The 20,023-nt window shown below is 39.8% G+C and overlaps 2 non-coding genes across 2 annotated transcripts; both read right to left on the reverse strand.

The window, feature by feature from the left end:
* Window positions 1-1,839: 1,839 nt before the first annotated feature.
* Window positions 1,840-1,947, reverse strand: LOC112781209 (small nucleolar RNA R71). The gene has a single exon (XR_003192000.1). It is a non-coding gene; the product is annotated as a small nucleolar RNA R71 (small nucleolar RNA).
* Window positions 1,948-7,127: 5,180 nt separating this feature from the next.
* LOC112780903 (small nucleolar RNA R71) lies at window positions 7,128-7,235 on the reverse strand. The gene has a single exon (XR_003191709.1). It is a non-coding gene; the product is annotated as a small nucleolar RNA R71 (small nucleolar RNA).
* Between the last annotated feature and the right edge of the window lie 12,788 nt (window positions 7,236-20,023).

Raw genomic sequence — 20,023 nt, forward strand, 5'->3', positions numbered from 1 at the left:
GAAGATAAGAAATGGAGGAGATGACCAGCGAGAAGTGACGCGTACGCATGGCTCACGCGACCGCGCAGATCGGAATTGCACAAGTGACGCGGAGGCGTGGACGACGCGCACGCGTGGCAAGGCAAAACGCCGGATGACGCGTTCGTATGAATGACGCGATCGCGTGACACACGCGATCTGCAGAATTCGCTGGGGGCAATTTTGGGCCCTGTTTTGACCCAGTTTTTGGCCCAGAAAAGCAAACTAGAGCCGGGAACATGCAGAAACAAAGGAAAACATACATTACAGACAATTCTCAGTTTTAGATCTAGTTTTTTACTCCTCATCTAGGTTTTCTCTCTACACATTCATAGTTCTTAGGATTTTATTTTTACTGCTTTTCGCATTGGGATATTGAGAAGAATCATTACCTCAGCAAGACTTCGTCATTCTCGTTTGTTTTCTTTACCTGTCTCTTACTCTTCCATGTCCTTTGTTTACTCAGAATTATTATTGGATTATTTTTAGAATTTATTAATACAAGAACTATTTTTATTTCTAATTGATCCCTTTGATTATTATTTATTATGTCTTTCTATATTTCCCTTTCCTATGTTATGAATTCTACATTTACAATGAGTGAGTAGTTCCATAACTTGGATGGGAGTTGATTGAAATGAAGACCTTGAGTTGGAATGCTTAAAAGAAAAATTGTAATTGGGTTTATTGTTGGATTGCCCTCTAGTCACTGACACCAATCCTTTTCAATTGAGCGGATTGGAATTTGTGAATACAAATAGCTTTCCAACTTGCTTGACTTTCCCTTACCTAGTAAGGGATAACTAAACAGAACAACCCTCAATTATCAATTAATCTTGAGAGTACTCCAACAAGAATAGGACTTCCAACTAATCTATTCCCAGTCAAGGTTTTTATTTAAAATTACATAAATTCTCCAATTTAATTTCCTGTTATTCAACTCAAACCATTTTTTGAAAACATCTAATTAATAAAATAGCACATCTCTCTGCAACTCGTTGGGAGACGACCTGGGATTCATACTCCCAATATTTTAATTTAAATTTTGTGACAACCCTTCTAAATTGATAAGTGGATTTCTGGTTGGTTAAGAACTGTACTTGCAACGTATCTCTTATAATAATTTCTTAACTCGCCAATTTCTGCCACATCAATTTTTTGGCGCCGTTGCCGGAGGGTTGCAATAGAGTGCTAAAGTTATTAATTGGAATTTATTTATTTGTATTTTATTTTATTTTGCTACTATGAGCTTCATGTTTCTTTCGTTAAATGACGCGTTCACTTCCTGATCCAAGCTTGCCAGTATTCGATCCTGAGATTAAAAGAACTATTTCACAAATAAGGCAAGCTCGGCGTCGGTTAGTCCTCTCTGAGGGCGGATCTGAAACGTCACTTGAGGAAGAAACAGGCTCCCTTTCTGCTGATTCGGTTGATTTACGTGCAGGTGACATGGCAGCACCTAGGAGAATTACTATCCAGGAGGCTGGAACCCCTGATTTTTCAATGCAACCATTTCAAGCGCATCATCCAGCGGTGACTACAGACTTTGAAATAAAAATAGCACTGCTCAATTTGATGCCCAAGTTTCATGGCTTACCTGCTCAAGAGCCTATCAAGCACCTTAGAGACTTCCAAGCAGCCTGTTCTACTGTCAGGCGTGATGGTACAGATAAAACTTCCATTTTGTTAAAAGCCTTCCCATTCTCTCTTGAGGGAAAGGCGAGAGAGTGGTACTACACTCAACCTGCAGCAACTGTATCCAACTGGGATACACTTAAAAGAGAATTTTTGGAAAAATTCTTTCCAGCTGAAGTTACTGATAAACTGAGGAAAGATATTTCCATGATTGTTCAGGATGAATCCGAGACTTTCTATGAATACTGGGAGCGCTTCAACAACCTTATGGAAGCATGCCCCCACCATATGATTGACAAGATAGAATTTCTCCACTACGTCACACAGGGCATGAGGTCCCAAGATAAGACCACATTGGAAAGTGCTAGCAATGGGTCTATGAAGAAGTACAAGACCACTGATGAGGCATGGCAATTGATCAGCGGCTTAGCTGAATCTACTCGAAATCACAGGCAGAAACAAGGCCGTTCAAAAGCTGTTGCAGAAGTATCCTCTAACAGAGAGACTGCTGCTCTAACTCAGAGTATCTGTGAAATGACCAACTTACTGAAGCAGATGCAATTAAATTAACAACAAGTTCAGCAAGCTCAACCTTCTACACCACAGCAAAGCCAACAGTTAGTCCCACAGAGAGTTTGCAGAATCTGTACTGGTTATAGCCATTATACTGATGAATGTCCGTAGCTCCAGCAGGAAGATAACACCGTGGCAGCCACTCATAACTTCTATGACCGCCCCAACCAAGGGTACAATCAAGGTGGCAGTTACAGCCATGGATGGCAGGACAATTCTAACCAAAATTGGAGAGATAATTCTAACCAGAATTGGAGGGACAACAATAATAGATGAGGTAGAGATAGTTAGGGAAATCAGAGGTGGAATAATAACAACAACAGGCAGCAGAACCAGAGCCAGCCTTACAAAGCACCTCACCTGAGGCAATTCCAAGGATCACAGCATAACCAACAGCAGACCTCTCAGATCACTTACCCCTCTTCATCTTCTAATGATGAGTAACTACAATTTATTGATCGGAGACAACAGGCCATGGAAAATAACCTTAATTCTACTTTAAATGGTCTAAACTCTACCTTGCAAGCTCTTATCTCACAGATTGGATCAATGAATAACTCCAATAACCAGCCTTTGAGCTCCAGTGGAATCCCCTCTCAACCATTACCTAATCCAAAGGGTGGCATTAATTCCATCACTCTAAAGTCTGGAACCACACTGCAGGAGAGAAATCAGGAGGAGCCAAACCCACCAGAACACGCCTCAGCTGAAGAGGTAGTAGAAGTAGAAGATGTTGAAGAGGAAGAGGATATACAGGACATGGTTGATGAAGAAGAAGTTCAACCACAGGAAGAAGCACCAAAGGACGCTGAAGCTGTGAAGGACGCTGATGAGCGGATAATTTATACGCTTTTTGGCATTGTTTTTAGTATGTTTTTAGTAGAATCTAGTTACTTTTAGGGATGTTTTCATTAGTTTTTATGTTAAATTCACATTTCTGGACTTTACTATGAGTTTGTGTGTTTTTCTGTGATTTCAGGTATTTTCTGGCTGAAATTGAGGGACTTGAGCAAAAATCAGATTCAGAGGTTGAAGAAGGACTGCTGATGCTGTTGGATTCTGACCTCCCTGCACTCAAAGTAGATTTTCTGGAGCTACAGAACTCAAAATGGCGCGCTTCAAATTGCGTTGTAAAGTAGACATTCCGGGCTTTCCAGAAATATATAATAGTCCATTTTTTGGCCGAGTTTAGATGACGTAAAAGGGCGTTGAACGCCAGTTCTATGCTGTTGTCTGGAGTTAAACGCCAGAAACACGTCACAAGCAAAGTTGAACGCCAGAAATACGTTACAAACTGGCGTTCAACTTCAAGATTGACCTCTACACGTGTAACATTCAAGCTCAGCCTAACCACACACCAAGTGGGCCCCGGAAGTGGATTTATGCATCAATTACTTACTTCTGTAAACCCTAGTAACTAGTTTAGTATAAATAGGACTTTTTACTATTGTATTTGACATCCTGGATTGTATTTTTGATCCTGTGATCACGTTTTAGGGGCTGGCCATTCGGCCATGCCTGAACCTTTCACTTATGTATCTTCAACGGTAGAGTTTCTGTACTCCATAGATTAAGGTGTGGAGCTCTGCTGTTCCTCAAAGATTAATGCAAAGTACTACTGTTTTTCTATTCAATTCAACTTATTCCGCTTCTAAGATATTCATTCGCACTTCAACCTGAATGTGATGAATGTGACAATCATCATCATTCCCTATGAACGCGTGCCTGACAACCACTTCTATTCTACCTTAGATTGAATGAGTATCTCTTGGATCTTTTAATCAGAATCTTCGAGGTATAAGCTAGATTGATGGCGGCATTCATGAGAGTCCGGAAAGTCTAAACCTTGTCTGTGGTATTCCGAGTAGGACTCTGGGATTGAATGACTGTGACGAACTTCAAACTCGCAAGTGCTGGGCGTAGTGACAGACGCAAAAGGAGGGTGAATCCTATTCCAGTATGATCGAGAACCTCAGATGATTAGCCGTGCTGTGACAGAGCATTTGGACCATTTTCACAAGAGGACAGGATGCAGCCATTGGCAAGGGTGATGCCTCCAGACGATTAGCCATGCAGTGACAGTGCATCGGACCATTTTCCAAAGAGGATAAAAAGTAGCCATTGACAACGGTGATGTCCTTACATAAAGCCAGCCATGGAAAGGAGTAGGATTGATTGGATGAAGACAGCAGGAAAGCAGAGGTTCAGAGGAACGAAAGCATCTCTATGCGCTTATCTGAAATTCTCACCAATGATTTACATAAGTATTTCTATCCTTATTTTATTATATATTTTTGAAAACTCCATAACTATTTTATATCCGCCGGACTGAGATCTACAAGGTGACCATAGCTTGCTTCATACCAACAATCTCCGTAGGATCGACCCTTACTCACGTAAGGTTTATTACTTGGACGACCCAGTGCACTTGCTGGTTAGTTGTATCGAAGTTGTGAATGAAAAATGATTTATTAAGACGTGCGTACAGAGTTTCTGGCGCCGTTGCCTAAGATCACAATTTCGTGCACCAAGTTTTTGGCGCTGTTGCCGGGGATTGTTCGAGTTTGAACAACTGACGGTTCATCTTGTTGCTCAGATTAGGTAATTTTCTTTTTGTTTTATTTTCAAAAATTTTTCAAAAACCTTTCAAAAATTTATCATCTGTTTTCGAAAAAAAATAAATAAATTTTTTCAAAAATATATTTTTCTTCAGAATTTTTAAGAATGAATTCTAGAGTTTCATGAAGCATGTGAAGCCTGACTGGCTGTAAAGTCATGTCTAAATTTATTTGGACTGAGGCCTCCACATGTTAGAGAATTGCTTGTACTGCTAAAGCTTGGCTGGCTATTAAGCCATGTCTAACTCTTTGATTGGAGCTTTGGGCTAATATTGAAAGATTCCTGAAATTCTTCTTAAAGATTTTGGATTTCTTATTTTCTTTTTCCTACATGTTTTTCGAAAAAAATATACAAAAATCCAAAAAAATAAAAAAATCATAAAAATAAAAAATATTTCATGTTTCTTGTTTGAGTCTTGAGTCAAGTTGAAAGTTTGGTGTCAATTGCATACTCATCTTGCATTTTTCGAAAAAATTCATGCATTCATAGTGTTCTTCATGATCTTCAAGTTGTTCTTGGTAAGTCTTCTTGTTTGATCTTGATGTTTTCTTGTTTTGTGTCTTTTCTTCTTTTTCAAATGCATTCTTGCATCCATAGAGTCTAAACATGAAAAATTTTTAAGTTTGGTGTCTTGCATGTTTTCTTTGCATTAAAAAAATTTTTTCAAAAATATGTTCTTGATGTTCATCTTGACATTCAAAGTGTTCTTGGTGTTCATCTTGACATTCATAGTGTTCTTGCATTCATCACATACTTTGATCCAAAATTTTCATGCATTGCATCATTTTCATGTTTTTCTCTCTCATCATTAAAAATTCAAAAATAAAAAAAAAATCTTTCCCTTTTTCTCTCATAAATTCAAAAATTTGAGTTGACTTTTTCAAAATTTTTAAAATCTAGTTGTTTTTATGAGTCAAATCAAATTTTCAATTTAAAAATCTTATCTTTTCAAAATCTTTTTCAAAAATCAAATCTTTTTCAATTTTCTTATCTATTTTCGAAAATTTCAAAAAAATATTTTTCAAAAATCTTTTTCTTAATTTTACATCATATTTTCGAAAATAACATCATCAATTAATGTTTTGATTCAAAAATTTCAAGTTTGTTACTTGCTTGTTAAGAAAGATTCAAACTTTGAGTTCTAGAATCATATCTTGTGATTTCTTGTGAATCAAGTCATTAATTGTGATTTTAAAAATCAAATCTTTTTCAAAACTAATTTCAATCATATCTTTTCAAAATATCTCTTTATCTTATCTTTTTCAAAATTTGATTTTAAAATATCCTTTCTAACTTCTTATCTTCTTATCTTTTCAAAATTGATTTTCAAATTTGTTTCAACTAACTAACTAACTTTTTGTTTATCTCTTATCTTTTTCAAAACTACCTAACTAACTCTCTCTCTCTCTAATTTTCAAAAATATCTTCCCTCTTTTTTAAAAATTCTTTTTAATTAACTAATTATTTTAATTTTTGATTTTAATTTTCGAAAAATTACTAACCTTTTTCAAAAACTATTTTCGAAAATCACTAACTCTTTTTCAAAAATTATTTTCGAAAATTCTCTCTCTCTTATCTCCTTCTATTTATTTATTCATCTACTAACACTTCATCTCACCCAAATTCGAACCCCCTCTTCCATTTGTGTTCGAATTTTTTCTTCTTCTTTTCTTCTACTCACACAGGGACCTCTATACTGTAGTAAAAAGGACCCATATTATTATTATTTTTCTGTCCCTCTTTTTCATATGAGCAGGAGCAAAGACAAGAACATTCTTGTTGAAGCAGATCCAGAACCTGAAAGGACTCTGAAGAGGAAACTAAGAGAAGCTAAATTACAACAATCCAACAAGCACCTTTCAGAAATTTTCGAACAGGAAGAGGAGATGGCAGCCAAAAATAATAATAATGCAAGGAGGATGCTTGGTGACTTTACTGCACCTAATTCCAATTTACATGGAAGAAGCATCTCCATTCCTGCCATTGGAGCAAACAATTTTGAGCTAAAACCTCAATTAGTTTCTCTGATGCAGTAGAACTGCAAGTTTCATAGACTTCCATCTGAAGATCCTTTTCAGTTCTTAACTGAATTCTTGCAGATATGTGATACTGTTAAGACTAATGGAGTAGATCCTGAAGTCTACAGGCTCATGCTTTTCCCTTTTGCTGTAAGAGACAGAGCTAGAGTATGGTTGGACTCTCAACCTAAGGATAGCCTGAACTCTTGGGATAAGCTGGTCAAGGCTTTCTTAGCCAAGTTCTTTCCTCCTCAAAAGCTGAGTAAGCTTAGAGTGGATGTTCAGACCTTCAGACAGAAAGAAGGTGAATCCCTCTATAAAGCTTGGGAGAGATACAAAGAACTGACCAAAAAGTGTCCTTCTGACATGCTTTTAGAATAGACCATCCTGGATATATTCTATGATGGTCTATCTGAATTGGCTAAAATGTCATTGGATACTTCTGCAAGTGGATCCATTCACCTAAAGAAAACGTCTGCAGAAGCTCAAGAACTCATTGACATGGTTGCTAATAACCAGTTCATGTACACTTCTGAGAGGAATCCTGTGAGTAATGGGACGCCTATAAAGAAGGGAGTTCTTGAAATTGATACTCTGAATGCCATATTGGCTCAGAATAAAATATTGACTCAGCAAGTCAATATGATTTCTCAGAGTCTGAATGGAATGCAAGCTGCATCCAACAGTACTCAAGAGGCATCTTCTGAAGAAGAAGCTTATGATCCTGAGAACCCTGCAATAGCAGAGATGAATTACATGGGTGAACCATATGGAAATACCTATAACCCCTCATGGAGAAATCACCCAAATCTCTCATGGAAGGATCAACAAAAGCCTCAACAAGGCTTTAATAATGGTGGAAGAAACAGGTTTAGCAATAGCAAGCCTTTTCCATTATCCACTCAGCAACAGATAGAGAACTCTGAACAAAATACCTCTAATTTAGTAAACTTAGTCTCTGATCTATCTAAGGCTACTGTAAGTTTCATGAATGAAACAAGGTCCTCCATTAGAAATTTGGAGGCACAAATGGGCCAGCTGAGTAAAAGGATCACTGAAATCCCTCCTAGTACTCTCCCAAGCAATACAGAAGAAAATCCAAAAGGAGAGTGCAAGGCCATTGACATAGTCAACACGGCCGAACCTAGAGAGGAAGGGGAGGACGTAAATCCCAGTAAGGAAGACCTCCTGGGACGTCCAGTGATCAATAAGGAGTTTCTCTTTGAGGAACCAAAGGAATCTGAGACTCATCTAGAGACCTTAGAGATTCCATTGAACCTCCTTATGCCCTTCATGAGCTCAGACGAGTATTCATCTTCTGAAGAGAATGAGGATGTTACTGAAGAGCAAGTTACCAAGTACCTTGGTGCAATCATGAAGCTGAATGCCAAATTATTTGGTATTGAGACTTGGGAAGATGAACCTTTCTTGTTCACCAATGAACTAAGTGATCTGGATCAACTGACATTGCCTCAGAAGAAACAGGATCCTGGAAAGTTCGTGATACCTTGTACCATAGGCAACATGATCTTTGAAAAGGCTCTGTGTGACCTTGGTTCAGGGATAAACCTCATGCCCCTCTCTGTAATAGAGAAACTGGGAATCTTTGGGGTGTAAGCTGCTAAAATCTCATTAAAGATGGCAGACAATTCAAGAAAACAGGCTTATGGACAAGTAGAGGACGTGTTAGTAAAGGTTGAAGGCCTTTACATCCCTGCTGATTTCATAGTCCTGGATATTGGGAAGAATGATGATGAATCCATCATCCTTGGAAGACCCTTCCTAGCCACAGCAAGAGCTGTGATTGATGTTAACAGAGGTGAACTAGTCCTTCAATTGAATGAGGACTCCCTTGAGTTTAAAACTCAAGGACATCCTTCTGTAAACATGGAGAGGAAGCATAAAAAGCTTCTCTCAAAACAGAGTCAACCAGAGCCCCCACAGTCAAACTCTAAGTTTGGTGTTGGGAGGCCACAACCAAACTCTAAGTTTGGTGTTGAACTCCCATATCCAAACTCTAAGTTTGGTGTTGGAAAGTCTCAACAATGTTCTGAACATCTGTGAGGCTCCATGAGAGCCCACTGTCAAGCCATTGACATTAAAGAAGCGCTTGTTGGGAGGCAACCCAATGTTTATCTAATTTTATTTTTCTTGTTCTTTCATGTTTTATTAGGTTCATGATCATGTGGAGTCACAAAATAAATATAAAAATTGAAAATGGAATCAAAAACAGCAGAAGAAAAATCACACCCTGGAGGAGGATCTCACTGGCGTTTAAACGCCAGTAAGAAGCATCTGGCTGGCGTTCAACGCCAGAACAGAGCATGGTTCTGGCGCTGAACACCCAAAATGGGTAGCATCTGGGCGTTTGAACGCCAGAATTGCACCCTGGAGAAGAGTTGGCGCTGAACGCCCAGAACAAGCATGGTTCTGGCGTTCAACGCCAGAAATAGGCAACAAATGGGCGTTCAACGCCCAGAACAAGCACCAATCTGGCGCTGAACGCCCAGAGTTGTGTGCAAGGGCATTTTGCATGCCTAATTTGGTGCAAGGTTGTAAATCCTTGAACACCTCAGGATCTGTGGACCCCACAGGATCACCTCAGGATCTGTGGATCCCACAGGATCCCCACCTATCTCCACTCACTTCTTCTCACCCCTCTTTCACACAATCCCACATCCACTCTTCCCCATAAACCTTACCCCCCTCCCTTCCCTATATATAACCCTCCATTCATGGTCATCCCTTCTGTCTTCCATTTACCACTCACATCCATCCACCCACCTACCTTCAAAATTCAACATCTCTTTCCCACCCAATCCCACCCATATGGCCGAATACACACATCCCTCCATTTCCTCCATATCTTCTTCTTCTTCTCCTATTCTTTCTTCTTTTGCTCGAGGGCGAGCAACATTCTAAGTTTGGTGTGGTAAAAGCATAGCTTTTTTTGTTTTTCCATAACCATTAATGGCACCTCAAGAAAGAGGAAAGGGAAGACAAATGCTTCCACCTCTGAGCCATGGGAGATGGAAAGATTCATCTCACAAGCCCATCACTAAAAAAAGGATGGAGCAAACAAGAGAGCACATTCATGGATCTCAACAGGCACATGAAGAAGCTCACCATCAAGAAATCCTTGAGATACCTCAAGGGAGGCACCTTCCTCCACAAAACTATTGGGAGCAAATCAACACCTCCCTAGGAGAATTAAGTTCCAACATGGGACAATTAAGGGTGGAACATCAAGAGCACTCCATCATCCTTCATGAAATAAGAGAAGATCAAAAAGCAATGAGGGAGGAGCAACAAAGACAAGGAAGAGACATAGAAGAGCTCAAGGACATCATTGGTTCCTCAAGGAGAAAACGCCACCATCACTAAGGTGGACTCATTCCTTGTTCTTTCATTCTCTGTTTTTCGTTTTCTCTATGTTAAGTGCTTATCCATGTTTGTGTCTTCATTACATGATCATTAGTATTTAGTAACTTTGTCTTAAAGTTATGAATGTCCTATGAATCCATCACCTCTCTTAAATAAAAACTGTTTTAATTCAAAAGAATAAGAATTACATGAGTTTCGCATTTATCCTTGAACTTAGTGTAATTATATTGATGTGGTGAGAATGCTTCTTGTTTTCTGAATGAATGCTTGAACAGTGCATATGTCTTTTGAAGTTGTTGTTTAAGAATGTTAAATATGTTGGCTCTTGAAAGAATGATGATAAGGAGACATGTTATTTGATAATCTAAAAAATTATAAAAATGATTCTTGAAGCAAGAAAAAGCATCAAAGAACAAAGCTTGCAGAAAAAAAATAGGCAAAAAAAAGAGAGAAAAAGCAAGCAGAAAAAGCCAAAAGCTCTTAAAACCAAGAGGCAAGAGCAAAAAGCCAATAACCCTTAAAACCAAAAGGCAAGGGTAAATAAAAAGGATCCCAAGGCTTTGAGCATCAGTGGATAAGAGGGCCTAAAGGAATAAAATCCTGGCCTAAACGGCTAAACCAAGCTGTCCCTAACCATGTGCTTGTGGCGTGAAGGTGTCAAGTGAAAACTTGAGATTGAGCGGTTAAAGTCAAGGTCCAAAGCAAAAGAAGAGTGTGCTTAAGAACCCTGGACACCTCTAATTGGGGACTTTAGCAAAGCTGAGTCACAATCTGAAAAGGTTCACCCAATTATGTGTCTGTGGCATTTATGTATCCGGTGGTAATACTGGAAAACAAAGTGCTTAGGGCCAAGGCCAAGACTCATAAAATAGCTGTGTTCAAGAATCATCATACTGAACTAGGAGAATCAATAACACTATCTGAACTCTGAGTTCCTATAGATGCCAATCATTCTGAACTTTAATGGATAAAGTGAGATGCCAAAACTGTTCAAGAGGCAAAAAGCTACAAGTCCCGCTCATTTAATTGGAGCTATGTTTCATTGATAGTTTGGAATTTATAGTATATTCTCTTCTTTTTATCCTATTTGATTTTCAGTTGCTTGGGGACAAGCAACAATTTAAGTTTGGTGTTGTGATGAGCGGATAATTTATACGCTTTTTGGCATTGTTTTTAGTATGTTTTTAGTAGAATCTAGTTACTTTTAGGGATGTTTTCATTAGTTTTTATGTTAAATTCACACTTCTGGACTTTACTATGAGTTTGTGTGTTTTTCTGTGATTTTAGGTATTTTCTGGCTGAAATTGAGGGACTTGAGCGAAAATCAGATTCAGAGGTTGAAGAAGGACTGCTGATGCTGTTGGATTCTGACCTCCCTGCACTAAAAGTGGATTTTCTGGAGCTACAAAATTCAAAATGGCGCGCTTCCAATTGCGTTGGAAAGTCGACATTCAGGGCTTTCCAGCAATATATAATAGTCCATACTTTGGCCGAGTTTAGACGACGTAAAAGGGCGTTGAACGCTAGTTCTACACTGTTGTCTGGAGTTAAACGCCAGAAACACGTCACAAGCCAGAGTTGAACGCCAGAAATACGTTAGAAACTGGCGTTCAACTCCAAGATTGACCTTTACACGTGTAACATTCAAGCTCAGCCCAAGCACACACCAAGTGGGCCCCGGAAGTGGATTTATGTATCAATTACTTACTTCTGTAAACCCTAGTAACTAGTTTAGTATAAATAGGACTTTTTACTATTGTATTTGACATCCTGGATTGTATTTTTGATCCTGTGATCACGTTTTAGGGGCTGGCCATTCGGCCATGCCTGAACCTTTCACTTATGTATCTTCAACGATAGAGTTTCTGCACTCCATAGATTAAGGTGTGGAGCTCTGCTGTTCCTCAAAGATTAATGCAAAGTACTACTGTTTTTTTATTCAATTCAACTTATTCCGCTTCTAAGATATTCATTCGCACTTCAACCTGAATGTGATGAACGTGACAATCATCATCATTCCCTATGAACGCGTGCCTGACAACCACTTCTGTTCTACCTTAGATTGAATGAGTATCTCTTGGATCTCTTAATCAGAATCTTCGTGGTATAAGCTAGATTGATGGCGGCATTCATGAGTCCGGAAAGTCTAAACCTTGTCTGTGGTATTCTGAGTAGGACTCTGGGATTGAATGACTGTGACGAACTTCAAACTCGCGAGTGCTGGGCATAGTAACAGACGCAAAAGGAGGGTGAATCCTATTCCAGTATGATCGAGAACCTCAGATGATTAGCCGTGCTGTGACAGAGCATTTGGACCATTTTCACAAGAGGATAGGATGCAGCCATTGGCAAGGGTGATGCCTCCAGACGATTAGCCATGCAGTGACAGCGCATCGGACCATTTTCCAGAGAGGATAAAAAGTAGCCATTGACAACGGTGATGTCCTTACATAAAGCCAGCCATGGAAAGGAGTAGGATTGATTGGATGAAGACAGCAGGAAAGCAGAGGTTCAGAGGAACGAAAGCATCTCTATGCGCTTATCTGAAATTCTCACCAATGATTTACATAAGTATTTCTATCCTTATTTTATTATATATTTTCGAAAACTCCATAACTATTTTATATCCGCTTGACTGAGATCTACAAGGTGACCATAGCTTGCTTCATACCAACAATCTCCGTGGGATCGACCCTTACTCACGTAAGGTTTATTACTTGGACGACCCAGTGCACTTGCTGGTTAGTTGTATCGAAGTTGTGAATGAAAAACGATTTATTAAGACGTGCGTACAGAGTTTCTGGCGCCGTTGCCTAAGATCACAATTTCGTGCACCAGACGCCATTCCTATTCCATTTCCACAAATTGCAAGGAAGGCCAGGAAGCAGATGGAACCTGATTCCAAAATGGTAGACATATTCAAAAAGGTTGAGGTAACTGTTCCCCTTTTTGATGTTATTCAGCAGGTACCTAAGTACGCAAAGTTTCTAAAAGATTTATGTATACATAAAGACAAAATTAATGAATTACAAACTATTCCTTTAGGTAGTTCTATATCTGCTTTAATGGGAGGTATACCTAAAAAGTGTAGTGATCCAGGTTCATGTATGGTTAATTGTATTATTGGTGATATTTTCTGACTGCATGTGTGATTTAGGAGCATGTGTTAGTATAATGCCTTTGTCTATATATGATAATTTGAGGCTCCCTCCCTTAAAAAGGTCGGCAGTTCGTTTTGTGTTAGCAGATAAAAGCATTATTACAGTGGCTGGAGTTGCTAAAGATGTATTAGTGGGCATTAAGGGGCTCACCTTCCCCATTGATTTTTATATCCTGGAGATACCCCAAAATGACTCAGAGAAGCCATCACCAATCCTGCTCAGAAGACCATTCCTGAAAACCTCAAAGTTCAAATTGGATGCTTTTTCAGGAACATACTCTTTTGAAATAGATGGCCGAGTAGTAATCTTCAATCTGAATGGAGCTATGAAGCATCCTCCGGAGGATCATTCTATCCTCCAGTGTGACATCATAGATGAAACCGTGGCTGAAATTCACCAGGAGGAATTTGAAGAGAAGTACATAGGACAAGGTCCGAGTGTGGGGACACTTTCTGCGGACAATGACAGTGCTTTACCATTGTTACCAGCTCCAGACAACCCAGAGCTTGACCATGAGCAGAAGTTAGAATTGAAACCCCTCCCTCTACACCTCAAATATGCTTACCTTGAGGACAAGCAGAAGTTTCCAGTTATCATTGCAAGGGAACTCACTTCTCAACAAGAAGAGCAGCTACTTAGTGTGCTGAGGAGGCACAAGAAGGCAATTGGTTGGAGTTTGGCAGACATAGTAGGCATCAACCCTCGAGTTTGTGAGCACAGAATATTCTTAGAAGAGGGAGCAAAGCCTGTCCGTCAACCCCAGAGAAGACTGAACCCCACTATCTTAGAGGTTGTCAAGAAGGAAGTGACCATACTACTGGAGGCAGATATCATCTACCCCATCTCAGATAGTGAATGGGTAAGCCCAGTACAAGTGGTGCCCAAGAAGTCTGGAGTCACTACAGTGAAGAATGAGTATGGAGAGCTCATGGCAACCAGAGTTTAGAACGCTTGGAGGGTCTGCATTGATTACAGACGCCTCAACCAGGCCACTCGTAAGGATCACTATCCTCTTCCATTCATTGATCAAATGCTGGATCGCCTGTCAGGTAAATCACATTATTGTTTCTTAGATGGTTACACAGGCTATTTCTAGATTCATATAGCTCCTGAAGATCAGGAAAAGACCACTTTTACATGTCCTTTTGGGACTTATGCTTATAAGAGAATGCCCTTTGGCTTGTGCAATGCACCAGCTACTTTCTAAAGGTGCATGATGAGTCTTTTCTCTGATCTTATTGAGGACTGTATGGAGGTTTTTATGGATGACTTTAGTGTATATGGTGATTCCTTCAATCTTTGCTTAGATAGTTTATCTAGAGTGTTAGATAGATGTGTCAGTACAAACCTTGTATTGAATTTTAAAAAATGTCACTTTATGGTTAAACAAGGGATTATACTAGGACATGTTGTGTCTAATACTGGCATTTCTGTAGATCCAGCAAAGGTGGATGTTATTTCTAGTTTACCTTACCCCTCCTCTGTGAGGGAAGTCCGTTCGTTCCTTGGCCATGCAGGTTTTTATAGGAGATTCATTAAGGACTTTAGTAAGGTAGCTCTTCCCTTATCCAAACTACTGCAGAAAGATATTGAGTTCGAGTTCAGTGAGGATTGCAAACAAGTGTTTGATAAGCTGAAGACCGCCCTGACTCAAGCTCCAATTGTGAGAGTACCAGACTGGAGCCAGCCATTTGAAATAATGTGCGATGCTTCCAACCATGCAGTAGGTGCAGCACTGGCTCAGCGTGAAGGTAAGGACCCCTTTGTAATTGCTTATGCATCTAAAACTTTAGATGCCGCTTAGTCTAATTATACTACTACTGAGAAAGAGCTTCTTGCTATTGTTTTTGCTCTGGATAAATTCCGAGCCTATTTACTTGGTACAAAAGTAGTAGTGTACTCAAACCACGCAGCTCTAAAGTATTTATTGGCTAAAAAGGAATCTAAACCAAGGCTTATACGTTGGATACTACTACTACAAGAATTTGATTTAGAAATTAAGGATAGGAGTGGTAACTAGAATTTAGTGGCAGACCATTTGAGTCGCCTTGAGAACATTAAGCATGACTCCACTCCTATAGCTGATAATTTCTCTTTTGATAACCTGCAAGCAGTATCTGAGGTAGTCCCTTGGTATGCACCTGTAGCTAATTATCTAGTTAGCCGCACTTTTCCTCCAAACTTTACTAAGCATCAAAGAGACAAGCGAGTCTAAATATTATATATGGGATGACCCATATTTATGGAGATGTGGCGCTGAGCAGGTAATTAGACGGTGTGTGTCTCAATCAGAATTACAGTCCATCTTAGAGGCCTGCCACTCATCTGAGAGTGGAGGACATTTTGGCCCTCAAAGAATAGCTAGAAAAATCTTAGACTGTGGATTCTGGTGGCCTACTCTTTTTAGAGATGTTGCTGAATTTTATAAATCTTGTTTCCCATGCCAAAAATTTGGTAATATATCCATGAGGAATGAGATGCCTCAACAAATTATGCTTTTCTGTGAAGTTTTTTATGTTTGGGGCATTGACTTCATGGGTCAATTTCCAAATTCTAATGGTTACTTTTATATATTGTTAGCTGTGGATTACGTTTCCAAATGGGTGGAAGCAATTCCTACCCGCACTGATGATGCTAACACTGTTGTTTCCTTTATTAGAAACCACATTATTTGTCGCTTTGGATCCCCACGAGCAATCGTGAGCGATCAAGGCACCCATTTTTGTAACAAGAGACTAACAGGATTAATGAAGAAGTATGGGATAATTCATAAAGTTGCAACCGCCTACCATCCTCAGACTAATGGGCAAGCCGAGGTGTCAAACAGAGAGATAAAGCGTATATTGCAGAAGATAGTCAAACCTCATAGGAGAGACTGGAGCACCAGGCTACAAGATGCACTTTGGGCATACAGAACAGCATACAAGACACCTATTGGAATGAGTCCCTTTCGCTTAGTTTATGGAAAAGCCTGTCATCTCCCAGTTGAAGTAGAGCACAAAGCCTTTTGGGCAGTAAAAGAGTGCAACATGGGATTTGAAACAGCCGGAGCTGAAAGGAAGTTGCAACTGCAAGAATTAGAAAGCCTTCGCCTAGAAGCTTATGAGAACTCGAGGCTGTACAAGGAGAAGATGAAGGCTGTACATAATAAGCACATCAAGAGGAGAGAGTTCCAACCTGGGGACTTAGTCCTCCTTTACAAATCTCGACTGAGGCTCAGGCCAGGCAAGTTGAGATCAAGATGGGAAGGTCCATATAGAGTAGAGAAGGCCGAGCCGTATGGAGTTTTTCACCTAAGTCATCCTTCAAGCTCTGAACTCATCAAAGTTAATGGACATCGTTTAAAGTTGTACCATGGCAAGAAGTTGAAGAAAAACAAGGATCTCGAGATCTTCCTCTTGGAAGATCCACACATAGCCGAAGACTGAGCTAGTGGAGCGTCCAACTTACGGACGTTAAAGCAAAGTGCTAGGTGGGAGACAACCCACCATGGTATGATCGTTCTTTTCTTTATTCGTAGTTTTCTTTTTCAATAACTCTTCTCCTTATTCGCACATTTAGCTTGCATCTGCATTTGCATATTTTTATTTTGAAAAAAAAAATTTCACGCGACGCGACCGCATCAATGACGCGTCCGCGTCGCAGGTGGCTCAGTAAGAATAAGAAAGCGAACAGAAAGTCACGCGTGAGCGTGGCTGGAGGCGTGCCTCTGGCACAAATCATAGCCGAAAGTTATGCTGGAGTGGTGCTGGACTAGTGCTAGACGCACAGTCCCTACCACGCGAACGCGTGCCCCACGCGAACGCGTGCCCCACGCGTCTGTGTCATATCCCAATATTGGCCACTCACGCGATCGCATGACCCACGCGATTGCGTCACCCATATTTTGGCAAAATAAGATTTCGAACAGAGACTTGTGCAAGCGCGAGGCTGCCCTCGCGCCAGTCGCATAAAACGAGTCACGCGTCCGCGTCGTTTGCGCCGCACAACTTACCCTGATTTGCCAAATATCTTATCTTTCCTTTCCCCAAATCCTATTTTCTCTTTTCCCTCCTTATTTCTTCCTTCTTCCTTCTTCCTTCTTTCTCACTTTCTTCTCTCTCTCTCATCCCCATTATCAAGGTTTTTCTTTTCTCTTCCTTCCTTACTTTTCTATTATCCTTCTTATTTTTTATGTTTTATTCTTTTCTTTTATTTTTACTTTCATTATCCATATTTTCTTTTTTCTTTCTTTTTTTTCTTTTAATTGGTGTTAGAAATTTAATTGAGTCATTATTTCTCATTATATGCTTGTGGATTGTTGCAAAATTTTTTGGAAATTATATATTACTTTTTTTTAAAAGGGTTGCTTGCATGTTCAATTTATTATTTTTAATAGTTTATTCATCATGCATGCTATGTGTTTGTGGAAAAGCCCATATGGCATTATGCATTTTTCTACGTTATTCTATTCTACTATTCAATGCTTGCTTTTCATAAATTTCCTTTACTATTTTATTAATTGAATTTAATTGTCAATACAAACGTGATGGCTAGTTTGTTAGAGTGATAACATATTTAACAAATTAAATGCTTGATCTATGCTACTCATGCCTTTGCCTGCATGCCAATAAACACCTTGCATTTAATTACCTTCACATGCACTGCTATATTTCCATTGATGAACTTTTCACATGTAGTCATGACCATGTGTTAATGACATCCTTCTTTACTGTGCATTGTTATCACCTGTACCACCCTTTTCCTTGCTCTATCCCTTTAACTTCAAAGTTACTTTCTTTTTTCCTTTTTAGGATGGCCACCAAGAAAGGTAAAGAGAAAGCTACTCCTAAACCACCAGCAAGAAGGGGAACAAAAAGAGCATTAGTGGCAGAACCCTCTTCAACTGCAGTAAAGCCCTCAACAAAGAGAATTAAGCGGATTATAAAGGTTGATGAAAAAGAGAAAGCCTTCCCAGCAAAGGACACTGCGTGATTTCCCAATCGCTACTGTGAGCAGATGTTCCCTATCCTGGTAGAATGGAGCTACAACAACGAATACCTTCTTATCCTCCCGCCCAATATTTTTACCTTTGTTGAGCCACAAATTTCCCAAAGACAATGGGGTTTCCTACAGAGACAGCCAAGGCAGGTTAATCTTTCTTGGGTAGTTGAGTTCTACTCTAATTTCCACCTGCCAACCCTGCAGTCTGTCTATGTCCATCAGAAGCAAGTCCCCATTACAGAAGAGGCCATTCAACAAGCTCTAGATCTTCCCCCTGCTCCAGAAGGATTGGACGCCTTTCAAGAAGCCGCACTCAAGCGCCAGATGTACCAATTTGATTGGGATGCCGTTCTCAGAGTTATCGCACAACCTGGCAGCAGATGGATCTACGGATACCATCGTTCCTTCCCTAAGGGAATATCGGCTTCAGCACTTACCTTAGAGGCTCGCGTATGGGCACAGATCATGTCCCATTACGTCTTTCCGAGCACTCACAAGTCCTCCTTCACTGCAGACATGGCCGTTCTACTATGGTGCATCCTTACAGACCAGCCTCTGAACCTACCAAGACACATCCGGAATGCCATGGGACACGTACAGATTGCGGGCAACTTACCTTTTCCCGCCTTGGTCTCAGATCTCGTCTCAGCAGCCGGAGTCTCCTACAGAGCTGGGGACACCAAAGTCATGCTTCCACGGGATGATCAGTACGTCCCTAACGGGAAATATATTAGACTCCCAGCAGCCACTACTAGCCAGCCTACTGAACCAGCTAAGGAAATTCCTCCTTCAACACCACAAGCATCTACAACAAACCAAATGCTCCATCAGATACTCGAAAAGTTGGATCGGCAGGAACACAAAGCTTAGATGAGAGAGCGCCGTAACAAGCGCCGATTCACATACCTCAAGGAGCTGATTATGGGAAAATTCAAGGACTCAGACACCCCGGACTCCACTTCCTTTACCAGCACAGGGAGCCATGACGGTCCCGACTATGGAGATACTGCTACCAGCCCACCCTTGTTCCTGACAGATGGCACCGAGGACGGTGCAAAGCCTTAAGTGTGGGGAGGTCGGTCAGTACCTGACTTCCGGAGGTAATTTCTCTTCCCTAACACCAATAAATTAGGATATTTAGTTAGTTTTGCTTTTGTAGAATAGGATAAATTGCACAGTAATAGGTTAGTTACATGCATGTTCTACTTGATTGAAAAGACAATAAGTTTCTTCTAAGACCCTATCTTTGGAACAAAATTCCACTAATTTTAATCAAAACTCTTATGTTAAATTTGCTTGAAGTTGTATTTGGAACATGGTTTTTGAGATAAAGAACACACAACCTGTGAGATTTGAGCCTTTATGCATGGTTACATTATTTAACCATAATTATTTTATTCTTGTGTGTTTACTTCTCCATGATTGTAATCTATATTTTGTTTTATCCTATATGTCCAATGTTTAATATATTTATATGCTTGCATATGATTGAGGCCATATATTTGTTCGAGCTCACTTATCCAAATTAAGCCTACCCTTTCAATTACCTTTGTTAGCCACTTTGAGCCTTTAAATCCTATTTGTTCTGTATTTTACCACATTACTAGCCTTAAACGGAAAAACAATTATATA

The sequence above is a fragment of the Arachis hypogaea genome, chromosome 19 (genome assembly GCF_003086295.3).
Source record: "Arachis hypogaea cultivar Tifrunner chromosome 19, arahy.Tifrunner.gnm2.J5K5, whole genome shotgun sequence".
Taxonomy (NCBI): domain Eukaryota; kingdom Viridiplantae; phylum Streptophyta; class Magnoliopsida; order Fabales; family Fabaceae; genus Arachis; species Arachis hypogaea.